This window comes from Giraffa tippelskirchi, chromosome 3, assembly GCF_054371585.1.
Source record: "Giraffa tippelskirchi isolate mGirTip1 chromosome 3, T2T-mGirTip1v1.2.pri, whole genome shotgun sequence".
NCBI classification, from domain to species: Eukaryota; Metazoa; Chordata; class Mammalia; order Artiodactyla; family Giraffidae; genus Giraffa; species Giraffa tippelskirchi.
In genome coordinates, this window is record NC_137277.1 from 31,857,966 (window position 1) to 31,872,170 (window position 14,205).

General features: G+C 47.7%; 1 pseudogene; it reads left to right on the forward strand.

The window, feature by feature from the left end:
- The first annotated feature begins 10,654 nt into the window (after positions 1-10,654).
- LOC145540974 (large ribosomal subunit protein eL43 pseudogene) lies at positions 10,655-10,924 on the forward strand (annotated as a pseudogene).
- The last annotated feature ends 3,281 nt before the right edge of the window (positions 10,925-14,205 follow it).

The following is a 14,205-nucleotide window of genomic DNA, read 5'->3' on the forward strand; positions in this document are numbered from 1 at the left end:
GGACTTCCCCAGTGGCTCAGTGGTAAAGAATCCCCTTGCCAATGTAGGAGACATGGGTTCAATCCCTTGGTCAAGAAGTTCCCTTGGAGAAGGAAATGGCAACCCTCTCCAGTATTCTGGCCTGGAAAATCCCCATGGACAGAGAAGGCTGGTGGGCTACAGTCTATGATGTTGCAAAAGAGTTGGACACAACTTAGCAACTAAACAACAACTGTTGGCCAATCTTCATACGGGAGAAATTAAATAAAACATCATGGTTGAGGACATTCAGAACTCTACTTTGATTTCAGCTAGTTCAGTGTACTTGCATCGCATTCCAGGCACTGGTTTTACTGGCAGAAGGGACCAAGGATGCTTTTGCTGGCTGGCTAGGGTCCCCCAGGCCATGTCTGTAGGCAGTAGGATGGCTTGTTAGGTGGCCATGTGAGTGACTAGAACAGGTGTGGTGAATGCAGAAGTCAGTGGAGAATTCCAGGGCATCAGCCACACTCGGCCAAATCACTTTGCTTCTTAGGCAGAGGACACAAACTTCATTTGTGAAGGGGGGGCATCCCTGGAGGTCCAATGATTAGGAGTCCATGCTTCCACTGCAGAGGTTGTGGGTTCCATCCCTGGTCAGGGAAAACTAAAGTCCCCCATGCTGCATGGCCAAAACATTTTTAAATAAAATAGTCATTTGCAAAGGGAAGGATTGGGAATGAACGAAGTTCTATTTTAGCCCAAAATAAGAGTCACCAACCAATCTCCCTCAAAGTTGGAAGACCATGTTTCTGGGCGTCCTTCGACCCCTGAGCAATTTGTGTCCTTGGACGGAGAGCTTTGCTCCTCCGAGTTCCTGTCTGCTCGCTAACAAAAGGAGGAATCAGGACGTTACCTCGAACTACAGTTGCTTTTCATGCTCTCGCTCTATGGACCTGAGCCGTCACCTTGGTGTTTGTAAGGTTAAAATGAGATGACAAACCTGTTCTACAGGTGAACAACCTGATCATCATAGATCTTTCAGAATTTTTGTTCAAGTTACTCAGTCTCCTCTGAACCTCAGATTTCAGGCTCAGCAACAGACACGGCATCCACAGCAGGTGCCCAGTTGTGACGTTCAGAACAATGCATCCACGAGCATCTCCAAGCCCTTCCCCTCTAAGGAAACCCCCTGCCTTGACAGATCACAGGATCTGCGGGTCCACCGGCAGTGTTCCACCACAAAGCGAGGTGGGTGGGGTGTGTTTTATTCATTCTGCTTCCCTCATGTGGGAGGCTCCCTCACAAAGGGGAAGGGGTTCTGCTCGGGACCACATAAAAAGTGATTTAATGTAGTCCATCATGTGGGACTTGGCTACAGTAACAGATCCTGTGGCTCTCATCATTAACACCTCATTTGCAATGAGGTTCTCACGGTCTTCCTCTCAGGAAGCAATTACACACACGTGCGCCCCCGCCTAGAAATTGTATCCTGGCTTCGGGCGGCCCAGGGCACCAGCAAAACCTGGCGGGAAGGGGTTTCTTTCTCATTTATTTGGAATGGGGGATTTGCGTGCTGGTGTCCCGTGAAAGGTGAAGACATTTTAGAAGGACTTTGATGCCTGGAGAAGAATGGAGGGGGCGGAGGCTGTTCAGTGGCAGAACCCCGATATGTAAACGGAATTCTAGAAGTTCAGACTGAGAAGGTCATTGTTTGCTTTTGTTTTGTATTTGTTTGTTTGTTTTTTTGCCTGAATGGCATGAGGGACGTTGGAATTCTAGAAGTTCAGACTGAGAAGGTCATTGTTTGCTTTTGTTTTGTATTTGTTTGTTTGTTTTTTTGCCTGAATGGCATGAGGGACGTTAGTTCCTCGACCAGGGGTCAAACCCACACCCCATGCATTGGGAACTTGGAGTCTCAACTACCAGATGGCCAGAGAAGTCTTAGAAGATCATTATTTTGAGGGTTGGGATGCAAAATAGCATGGCATCCTTGGGGGACCCTCTGCTCCTCCCCGGTCAGCACCCTTCCTCTTTAGAAAGTTCCTGTTATCAAAGGACCGAGGACTGGTTTCCAGGCTCAGAGAATCAGGCCCGTGGGCTGCATTGACTGGGTGCTGAAAAATAACCCTCCTTGGTTCCCGGGAAGGGAGCGCAGGCAGGGAAGAATCTCATGCAGGTGGGTACCTCCTCCACACATGTGCTGGTCATGTTGCCAAAATCTTGACTCCCTGTCTGCCCATGCCAAATAGAAATACAGAGACTGAGCTGGAGGAAATGGAAAAGGAAACAGGGAAACCCAGCAGGATAGTGCCTCAAGGACTGTGCCCCTGTTTCTCAGGAATAGGGAGAGGTTTTATATCCTCCTGAAGGTCTTGCTTTTTTTTTTTTCTTTTGCAAAGTTTCAAAACAACCATAGCTGGATCAGGCAGCTCAGTAACTGGGTCTAGTGAACCTGAAGTTATCAACCCATGACATTCTTTCTGAAAGACATTATACTATGAGAGAGTAGGGGGACGAAGAATGCCAGGTGCAGAGTGTAATCTATATGGAGTCAGAGTAATCAGCTTTGTGGAGGGTGAGTCCAGCTACAAGTGTCTGTTAGTAGTAACAGTTAAAGAGGGCTTTCCAGGTGGCACTAGTGGTAAAGAACCTTCCTGTCAATGCAGGAGACGTAAGTAGATGCAGGTTCGCTTCCTCAGGTCGAGAAGATCCCCTGGAGAAGGGCATGGCAACCCGCTCCAGTATTCTGGCCTGGAGAATCCCATAGACAGAGGAGCCTGGATCACACAGAGTCAGACACAACTGAAGCGACTTAGCTCACACACACACACAACGGCTAAGGAATAACCTAGATTGTTTAATTCTTGTCGGAATGGTTGAGTGGTATGTGCCAAAGGCTGTTCACTCATGTGTTTTTGCTGCACTAGTCACAGCAAAGAACAGGCACCTCTCACAGCCACCGCCTTCTCCCTACCACGCACAGATCAAACAACTATTTTCATTATCCCCACTTTACAGATGAAGGGACTGAGGCCCAGAGAGGGAACATGGCTTGTGGCCAACGTGTTACATGGATCCCAAGCAGCACGGTCACGACCTGGACCAGGTGGTTTGAGTTCAGGCATCTCTACAGGTAGATCTCCTCTTACTGTGCTTCACAGATACTTATTTTTAAAAAACAGATTGAAGGTGTGTAGCTACCCTGCACTGTCAGATGATGGGTTAGCATTTTTTAGCAATAGAGCATTTTTAAATTAAGGTACATACACTGTTTTTTTTTTTTAGACATAATGCTATTGTATACATAACAATCTACAGTTAATATCACTTTAATATGTATTGGGAAACCAAAACATTCATGCCACTTGCTCTATCTTGATATTCTGTTTTTTGAAGTGGCCTGGAACTGACCCCAAAATCTCTCCAAGCTCTGCTTGTACCTGAGCCCTAACCCATGGAAATGTCTCTCTTCACCCCTCTCCCCCTGCCCCTGACTCCCCTGAAGCCTGCACCTTCTGATGCAGGAATTCAAGACATGCAGGTATCTTTAGAACCCTTTAGAACCAAGAGTCCTGAGTAGATTTCGCACCATCCCTGTGTCAGAGGTCAAGATACCTGGATCTGTGAGGAATGAAATGAAGTGGGTTTAATAATTCAGTTTTGCTTCCCTAAGAAAACCATGCCTTCTTTTGTGCCTTCCCTCTCCTCCTAAGCTGCTCTGTACATAGACTCGTTTACATTTTAGCCTTTTCCCCCAGGTGGTGCACAGGAGGGTCCAGGTGGTTCTAGTCAATTCAGTAAGCAAGTGCTGAGTCGGAGGGCCTGGGGAGGAAGACCTTGGTCAGACCCCAGGGGTCACATCCTGGCTCCCGCAGGAGGTAGCACAGATTCTAAGCAAGTGGCTTCATCTCCCCTCTCCTGTGTCCTCATCTGTAAAAGACAGGTGATAATAACAGTACTGCCTCTGAGGCTCCTTTTGAGGGTAGAATGAGACGGATGCCCCCCTGGCATACCGCAAGAGCTCAATAAAGTTTGCTGTTGCTGTTACAGTAAGAGCTCAATAGTGTTTGCTCTCATTCTTAGCAAAAGTGAGGTCCGGCTGCTTGCCGCTCTGCAACCAAGAGGCAAGCTTGGTGGAAAGTTTGCTTTATTTTGGAGGCCAGCAAATGGTGTTTGGAAGTCAGGGGGTGGACTCCTGTCCAAAAGTCGGCTCCCCTTTCTGGACAACCAGTGGGCAAGAGCTTTTATAGATACAGGGAGGGGCTACGTGCAGAAACTGCACAGTCAGCTCTGACAGTCATCTTGAAATTGGTCACCGGTGGTCTGACCAGCATCATCTTGATTGTTTTAAGTAAAGTTAGTCTTCAGTTCCAGGGTTGGTTTGTTCCCATTTCCTTGAGGCCAGTTCTCAGAATTGTGGCAGCTTACGTCATGGCTACAGTCTGGTCATTATGTAGTTAACTTCTTCCACTTGGTGAGGGTTTCAGTATCTGCAAGACAGCTCATAGGATATGGCTCCAGCTTCCCTGGCTCAGTGGTAAAAGAATCTGCCTGCCAGAGTAGGGGACTCGGTTCAATTCCTAGTCTGGGAAGATCCCTTGCAGAAGGGAATGGCAAACCACTCCAGTATTCTTGCCTGGGAAATCCCATGGACAGAGGAGCCTGGTGGGCTGCAGTCCATGGGGTCGCAAAGAGTTGGACACGACTGAGCGACTAAGCACAGCACCTACAACAACAACAACATTATCTATAGCCCTTGAGGAGGAACTAAAGGTCCTTTCTTTGCTTACTGACTGAACTATTCTTCTGTCTTCTAGGACTGTTTTCTCTTGCTTCTGCATTTTCTCACTTCTCTGATTAAACTTATTCTTTGATTAAAGTTTTTCCCCAGACAAAAGGCAGGTGGAGGACATGGGATGAGGGGAGGACCATAGGCCAAAGGGTTTCCTTTCACTAGTATTAGATTTCATACAGAGCCCTGCTCAGAGATGAAGGAGGCAGAAGTCCTGCCTCAGGGAGTTTTCAGTCTAGTGGCTGCAATAACACACAACGCAGGACCCTGTACTTAGTAGAGAAGAGTGATTTTCTAAATTGAGCCTGCACCTGAGTCCTCAGGCGGGGATGTTAAAACATAGGGCCCTCCTGTGTTTTATTTTTGATGTATATGCTGCGCCCACCTGGAGAGGGTCTGTTTCAGAAAGTCTGGGGTGGGGGCTGAGAACTTCCATTTCTAACAAGGTCCCAGGTAATGCTGCTGCTCCGGGGGATCCCACTTTAAGAACCATTGCTATGGACGCAAAAGTACAGAGCCTGGTCCGCCCTTGAGAGCTGCCTGATCTTGAACTAAGCTCCTGTGTTGGGCGGATTAACAGGGAGGATGAATATAAGTGAGCCGATGGGTGAGGACCCTTGCTGCTGGTCCACGATGATCTTTGCCAGCTGGGCAAGATGTGGCAGAAGGAAGAAAGAGCCTGAGCTCATCTGGGGTGGAGGCCTCTGGCAGGAAGTTAATGTGAATGGGATGAAAATCATCTGGGAGTCAAAGTGATAGTCACATAGATGCTTTGAGCCCTTGAGTAGCAAACCCTTGGCTCCTGAGTCCAGGAGCAATTGCAGGCATATTGAAGTATATTTTGATTGACTTCCATCTGTCTGATCCTTGAAATATGAGTGATGGCTGGAAGCCAAAAGGCCCCCAACTCTTTCCACTGTAATCCGTGTATAAAGTCTTCAGTGTGGTGTGGCTCTGCAAGGCATGAGGGCAACATTTATCATCCCTGCAGCCAAACACCAGAAAGGGGCACCACAGCAAGGAATTTTTTTTTTTTTTTTTTAATAAATTTATTTATTTTAGTTGGGGGCCAATCACTTCACAACATTGCAATAGTTTTTGCCATACATTGACATGAATCAGCCATGGGTTTACATGTGTTCCCCCTCCTGGACCCCCCACCCACCTCCCTCCCCATCCCATCCTTCTGGATCATCCCATTGCCCCGGCCCTGAGCCCTTGTCTCATGCATCGAACATGGAATGGTGTTCTGTTTCACATATGATAATATACATGTTTCAATGCTATTCTCCCAGAACGTCCCACCCTCACCTTCTCCCTCAGAGTCCATAAAATTGTTCCATGCATCTGTGTCTCTTATTCTGTCTCGCATATAGGGTTATCGTTACCATCTTTAAAATTCCATATATATGCATTAGTATACTGTATTGTTGTTTTTCTTTCTGGCTTACTTCACTCTGTATAATGGGCTCCAGTTTCATCCATCTCAGGAATTTTTTTTTAATTAAAAAACAAGTTGCTTTGTTACCTGAGCCTGTTCGCTGTTGGCACCATGATCCATTCATTCCATTCACTTGTTGTTACAATTCAACACTTCATTCACTCACAGTTCGAAGATGTTGATGTAAAATGTGGCAGCCATTTCCTGAACACACCAGAAATTTGACAACCAGCTCCTGGAAGAGTCATTTCGAATCGATCAGCAAATGTGCCCACAACTGAACCCAGGACCCTGTATTCAAGCTGCATCTCTATGGTTACAGTCCTTCCCTTCGTGGACATTTGCTGGGATCCTGAAGTCACAGAGAAAGGGGCCATTTGACATTTGGCAGCTCCTGCAAAGATGCGGAGATGTCGGCTGGGAAGAGGGGTGGGGGGCTCAGCCCCACCTGGGAAGGAGTTGGGGCTAGGGCTGCGTGCATTCTGGGCTTCCAGCTGCAGCCAAGTGAGCCGAGCCTCGGGGAGGTCCTGATGCTGGGCCAGGGGAGCCCTCGGGCTCACACCTGCGTCTGGGACCACAGGGGAGGAGCCTGGGTGCGATTGGAAGAAATTTAGAGTCTGGGCTTCGCTCCAGCCCAGAGCCCATTGGGTCATAGCCTGCAGGAATGGTGAACCTGGTTGTGCTCCCCTTCAGGAGCAAACCAGAGTTTCTCAAACACTGTTTCCTGAAGTGCCCATGAGCAAGAGGCCTGTGGAGGGCCTGTCATTTCAAAAAAAAAAAAAGTCAGAATCGCTGTCTGTTTCCTTGAGACCTCAAACCAGATGTCTGCAGGCAGCTACTGGCAAGTTCCTTTCTGTCTCCAAACTCCTTCCCAGCTTCTTCCTTCCACAGCTGTCACTCATCTCCAGTCGAACTACTCCTTCAAGAAGATGGGCAGTTAGGTGGGTATATCCTGCCTAGTCCTCCTCCTCGCCTCCCGCAGAGCCCACTACATAAAAGAGCAAAAGCCGGATCTCTGGACTCCACAACCCAACAGGCTCTGTATCACCTGGGGATCTTGTTGAAACGTACACTCTGCTCTCATTCAGCGGGTCTGGGATGGCGCCTGAGCTGCTGCTTTTTGGACACGCTCTCAGGCGATGCTGAGGCTGCAGGTCTGCAAACCGTACCTTGAGTGACACAGTTGTAAAGGATGACAGGAAAGTATTGAAACCAGAGCAGCTGCGCACTGTTATTCTGGGTCATCCCTGGGGACACGGAGCACAAAGTTAAATGTATGACTCTCGTCTTAGTGATGGTTTAATGCAAATGGATTTTACTTGTGCAGTGGCTGCCCATGGTCATGTTAAACTTCAGGGTCATGCATGTCATTTTGGGGGCATTTCTGGGTTATACTGAAAGCAGAAGTGAATTATATGAAATGACACCCAACGCGATGGGTTGGACCCTTGGAATCAGAAGTTGATGGCATTTGAGTGTTAACTTTGCCCCATCGCTAGTGGGTGCTGAGGGAGTCGTTAACCACCAGACAAATGGACGGGAACAGTGACTGTCTTACTTACCCTAACAGGGCTGCTTAGGAAATGAAATTAGGGAAAATTTGGAAAATTTCCAATGTAGTTTCAAATGGTAACATTGACAACCCCCTTTGGACTCCGGGAGGATTAACAAATATGGGATGTAAAATAGCCTTCTTAAGGACTTCCCTGGTGGCCCAGTGGTTAAGACTCTGCACTCCCAATGCAAGGGGCATGGATTCAATCCCTGGTCGAGGAACTAAGATCCTGCATGCTTCTCAGCATGGCTAAAAGAGTAAAATAAAAGTTTAAAAATAAAATAGCTTCTTATATAGAAAGCAGCCAACTTTTTCACTGTCACACATGGTGCCACTCTCTCAAACTGCATCTTAACACACCACCCCCATTTTATTATCCTTCTTACAGGATGATAATGGCCCTTACAGCCAAAGGAAATATTGTATTATCCCAACAGCATTGACATAAAACATAAAGAGATCAAAGTCCAGCTCATTTTCTTAATATCATAACAGTGAGATTTATACAAGTCTGGCTTAATTCACCCTTGGCCATCTTTCTGAATAAAACGTCCCCGGAGAGCGGGCCTTTTGAAAAAGTGTTCTTTTGGGCCTCATGTGAATTCCTTTCTAACATCAACCCTTAAGGAAGTAATTATTGGAAGTCCCCCAGCCAACCACACATCCAAGTATTCCTCTTTGTTTGGGAAGATGTCACATTCTTGGAAACCTTCAGGAGGACCAGAAAGGGTAACTTGAAGGTGCTCATTTACAGAACTGGCCATCGGAAAAATGAGCCCAGCTTCCTGAGACTGAAGTCTGGTCAGAAGTAAAAGTCTCTCTGAAGAGCATCCCTGGGTAGCATTTACCAAAGGGCCCCAGCTTCTGCGTCTGATTTGTATCACATTTAGACCAGCAATGTTACAGTGCTGGGCCTGTGTATTATACAGTTACGGAAATGTGATCTGCATTATGTTGTTAGAGTGTAAGTTGTTGCTACTCCAGCCATGCTCTCTGCAGACCATCTGCCTATGCAGCACGGTTATTGCTGCTGCTGCCAGGGTCTTGGTGCCACATTCGTCCAGCCCCTTTAAGTCCTGTCGGGGCAAACCGGAAGTCCTCCTTGGCCCCCTAGGTTGGTTTTGATTGGACTCAACTTCTGGGAGAAACTGGACTCCTGCAAAGCCCGGCCAAGTAAACAGAGCTCTCCCTCCCTGGTGTCATTAACCCTTTTCTAGGCAGGCAGCGATCCACACAAATTTAAACCAGATGGGTGAAAGAGTCTTTGCAAGAGGGAAGGAAGCCCCCCTTTTTTTTATGGGTTCCACATGGAAAACCAATAGGGGTGTGTTTCATGCATTTGTCGTCTGTTTCAGGAAATCTGTGCCGAGCATCGTATGAAGCTGGAATTGGCTGGAGGTTCAGACCTAGTGGGGAACGCAGTCTTCACGAATCAGGGATGGAGACAACCCCACTGACTATCCCAACAGGCTTCAGGACCAGGACGTGGCAGGTCAGACTGGGTCAGCCACAAATCAAAACTTAGGTTGATAATATCAGTTCAATCATCCAGCAACTATTTATTGTGTATATTCAGTGCAGAAGGGTCATCAGGCTTCAGACAGGGTTCAGCCTCAGGATTTCAGAGCAAGGTCAGGCAATGTCACCTTTCCAAGCTGAAGCTAATAAGAAGTAACGTGAAATTGAAGCAATTAGCCATCTGCAGGAGGAAACCGCCCTTTGGCAATGTGCTGCAGATGAGTCTGGGGTGTGCCCTGAATCTCCACCTAACAATGGACACCCCTGAGGTCTTCAGAGGTGTTCAAGGACAATGAGCTTTAAGGAACACAGAGCAGTGATTATCCTGACGCTCTCAGAACTGGTGGGAGGTGCCCTGGCAGGTGGTGTTCTGAGAAAAACATCTCAACACTGAGGTCAGTTCATCTAGGTGCCCCACCTTGAGAGAAATAAAAAACAACCAATGCCCTTTGAGTCGTTCTGTACTTGACAAGCAAACGACCCCACTGACTGATCTCAGGACTCCCGCCTCAAATGGTTCCCATGGTGAAATAAAAAGTGAATATTCCAGGAGGTGAGACTTGCTTGATTCTGAGGAACAAATTTACAGTAATTAAGTCTGATTGTCCCTAGCTAGATTCATAAAACTGAAACCAGAGCCAAAGAGGACCATACCCCAAATCAGACAGCTTCATTCATTCATTCTCGCACTCATATATTCCATGAACTTACAGTGGAAGTTCACTTCTGTATTGGAGACTGCCTGAGGCATAAGGGACCCCAGGGAAACTTCACTCCCCCGGTTCCTTCTACAACGTGAAGGGTTTGATTCCTATCATGAATCCTGTATTCTGTAATTTTTTTTTAAATCTTGAAAAACACTTTACTAGAAGAAATATTAGACAGTATTTATAATGACTTGTGTCCATGTCCCTGGTGGCTTGGACGGTAAAGAATCTGCCTGCAATGCGGAAGACCCAGGTTCGATCCCTGGGTTGGGAAGATCTCCTGGAGAAGGAGGTGGAAACACACTCCAGTATTCTTGCCTGGGAAATCCCATGGACAGAGGAGCCTCGTGGCTACAGTCCACAGGTCACAAAGAGTCAGACACAACTGAGAGACTGACGCTAGCGGTTCTACTAAAAAATGTAAAACCTACAAAGAAAGCCCAGACAGGAAGTGACATTAACAGGCAGGAAAGGCTTCTTATAAGAAATAACCCTGAATGAGGTCTCAAATGATGAGCAGACCCCCAGCAGTGTACAAGAAAAAAGTATTCATGTCACTTGTTAAAAAATGGTAAGGAGGGGTTTTTTCAAGGGGAACAACCGTGATAGGCAGCTGGATAGCTGCAACAAGGTTTTGCAGTGGAAGAGAGAGCCTGGGCTCACACCTGGGCTGTGGCAGCATGGCAAAACGCACCCAGAATGTTGGAATTGTGGGCAAATATGCGACCCGTTATGGTGCTCCCCCGCCCCGGGAAAATGGTGAAGATAATTTAAATCAGCCGGCAAGCCAAGTACACCTGCTCCTTTTGTGGCAAGACCAAGATGGAGACAAGCAGTGGGCATTTGGCGTTGTGGTTCCTGCATGAAAAACGGTAGCCGGTGGTACCTGGACCTACGGCACTACTTCTGTTGTCACTGTGAAGTCCGCCATCAGAAGACCCCAGGACTGAAGGACCACTAGACGCACCATCATTTGATAACATTGCTAGCCTATAATAAATGGGTTACTTTGTGTATCAACAACAACAATAAAAAAGTGCCTGGGTAGCAGGGATTCTGGTAAACTGACCAACAGGATTCTCTCTGAAGGAAGGCGGGTGGTCAGACATGACCTGGGGGATGGCAGAGGATGAGGCTCTTGGTTGTGGAGGATGATCAAGTGTGGAGGATTGGGATGCTGGCTAAACTGACTTAGCTGGGTTCTTGCTAAAACTGGACAATGCGGAAATGAACATGCAAGTCCCAAAGTTAAAGCCTTGGTGGAAAAGGTCTCAGAGAATCTGGTCAAGGAGAGCATCTTTGTTACCAGACAAGGACTCTCAGCTGGAACAACAAATATGCTTCTTTCTTTATCGCCCTATTCTCTCTCTCTTTTTTTTAAACATTTATTTATTGATTCAGTTGTGTCTGGTCTTAGTTGTGGCACATGGGATCTTTTGTGATGGACCATGGACTCTGTAGTTGTGGAGCATGGGCTTAGTTGCTCTGTGGCATGTGGACCTTAGTTACCTGACCAGGGATCAAAGCCAAGTCCCCTGCATTACAAAGTAGATTATTAACCACTGGACCGCCAGGAAAGTCCCTCTCACCCTATTTCTTAACATGAGCACCTAACTCCAACCCTGGGGGCTTCCCTGGTGGCTCAGACGGTAAAGAACCTGCCTGCCAATGCAGGGGACATGGGTTTGATCCCTGACCTAGGAAGATCCCACATGCCTCGGAGCATCTAAGCCCGTGCGCCACAACAATTGAGCCTGTGTTCTAGAGCCCAGGAGCCGCAACTACCGAGGCCTGAGCACTAGAGCCGGTGCTCCACAACAAGAAGCAGCCACGGCAATGAGGAGCCCACGCACAACTAGAGAGTAGCCCCCAGTTGCTACAACTAGAGAAAAGCCTGCATGGCAACAAGGACCCAGCACAGCCAGTAGATAAATATATAAAGTTATTTAGGAAAAAAAGGGGGGGGATACACATCTCCCTGGGGGCAGCATGTCCACGGACCACAAGGAGAGAAAACCAGATGTCTTAGACTGGGTCTCTGGAAACAGACATTGAGATGGGAGTTGTGTGCAGAAGGGTTTTCAGGAAGAGCTCTCAGGAAGGTTGCCTGTAAGGACGTGGAGGAGGCAGGAATGGGCAGGATGCAGTGTGGATGCAACTGAGGCCCCGGCTAGTCCAGTGGGGAGCTCTGCATTTCGGTGGTTAACTTCATTTCATTGACTGTGGGCTGGACCTTAGGAGGGTGTGTATCCTTGGCTGAAGGAGGGCCCTGTAGCACAGATGTGGACAATGCTCAGTGAAGGACATAGCTATGACCCATCATTCCCACAAGCAATATTCCCAGGACCTAGGAGATGGGTGCCTAGGCCTTGTGAAGGGCAGCTGGACACTGCACGCCAGGATTTAACACAGACCTGTGTTCAGCTTGACTCCATATTCCTGCTGACATTCGGCTCCAAACCTGAGTATGGCTTCCTGGTGAGTTGTCTGGCCTGAACACTGATGAGCTGCAGGACACGTTTTTACCAAGGCTGGACCAAATTCAGCCCATGTGACTCCACTGCTGTAAACACACAGAATTCAGACAGAAGAAGAGAAACACAGCCTCCCAGCAGGAAGATGTAGCAAAGTCCTCTGGCAGAAGAAATGTATCAAAGCTCAACCCAGAGAGCACAACAGGTCTCCAGAATGACCAGCCCCAAGGAGAGGGTGTGAAGAACCATCTGTCGTTTTTGGATGCCCAGAGTCCACTGGCTATGGAAGGGCAGAGCATGCATGCTCAGTATTGTCTGACTCTTTGCGACCCCATGGACTGCAGCCTGTCAGGCTCCTCTGTCCTGGGATTCTCCAGGCAAGAACACTGGAACAGGTTGCCATTTCCTTCTCCAGGGAATCTTCTGACCCAGGAATCGAACCCACATTCCTAGCGTCTCCTGCATTGTAGGCAGCCCTGGCTAAGGTAACATCATTCCAATTTTCCTTTAGAGGACCATCATTCCTTTGCCACCATCAGTTTCTGAGGTTCAGATGGACTGACCCTCTCCCTTCACTCTGTATGTGGGCAAGTTGACCAGTCTTGGCAGAGAAGAGTGAAGCGTCCCTAACCCCTGGCAGCCTTTTTCTGCTGGAGTTGCTAAGATAATAGACCATCTTTCTGGAACTGTGGATGCCCATCTGCTCTTTCCTGGGTAGAGTCCATCTGAGGATGAGGCCAATAAAGAGAAGCAGGAAGCTCAGAGGCAGAGAGCAGGACAGATTCCTGGGGATGACTTGAGAGCACCTGGATCCAGCAGAACCTGAAGACATCTTACCAGATCTACCACTGGACTTTGCAGTCAGTTGAGCTAGTGATTGTCCTTTTTTGATTAATTCTTTAAGTTGTTTTTTGTCACCAAAAAGTTGGGGTGGTTATCCTGATCCCCTTCGCAAGCACAGAGGAAACTGGTCCCAAGCGCAGGTCTCTGCAAATCTGAACATGGACTCTGGAGGCAGTGGAGAATGTGTTGTGTTTGTCAGGAGGCAGGCAGCCTCCTTCATTCTAGAGTTAATCCCTGCTCTGCCATCTAGCTGGGTGACCTGGGATGGTTCCTTATACTTCTTGTGTCTCAGTTTCCTCAAGTGTAAAACAGGAATAAAAACGACATTCGCCTCCTACATTTGCTGCAAGGATTAAGTGAGTTAGGGTATATGAAGGGCTTAGGAAAGGGCCTGTGTGTGTGCGTGCTCAGTCACTTCAGTCATTTCTGACTCTTTGTGACCGCATGGACCATAGCCGTCCAGGCTTCTCAGTCCACAAGATTTTCCCAGTCAAGAATACTGGAGTGGGTTGCCATGTCCTCTTCCAGGGGATCTGCCTGACCCAAGGATCAAACCTGCATCTCCTGCATTGCAGGCGCTAGAGCTGAGCCACCAGGCAAGCCCTGGCATATAGTTAATGAAGAAATAATATTGGCTAGAATTACACCTCAGTTGACTTCAAAGCAAATGTTTTCAAAGAGAAATATTCCAGGGACTTCCCTGGTGGTCCAGTGGTTAAGAATCCACCTTCCAATGCAGGGGACGTGGGTTTAATCCCTGGTGAAGGAACTAGGATCCTACATTTGACAGGGCAACTAAGCCTGCAGGCCGCAGCTACAGAGCCCACGGGACATAACTAGACAGAAGTCCGCATTCTGCAACAAAACATCCTACGTGCCATAACTAAGCCAAAAATAAATACATTTTTTTTAAA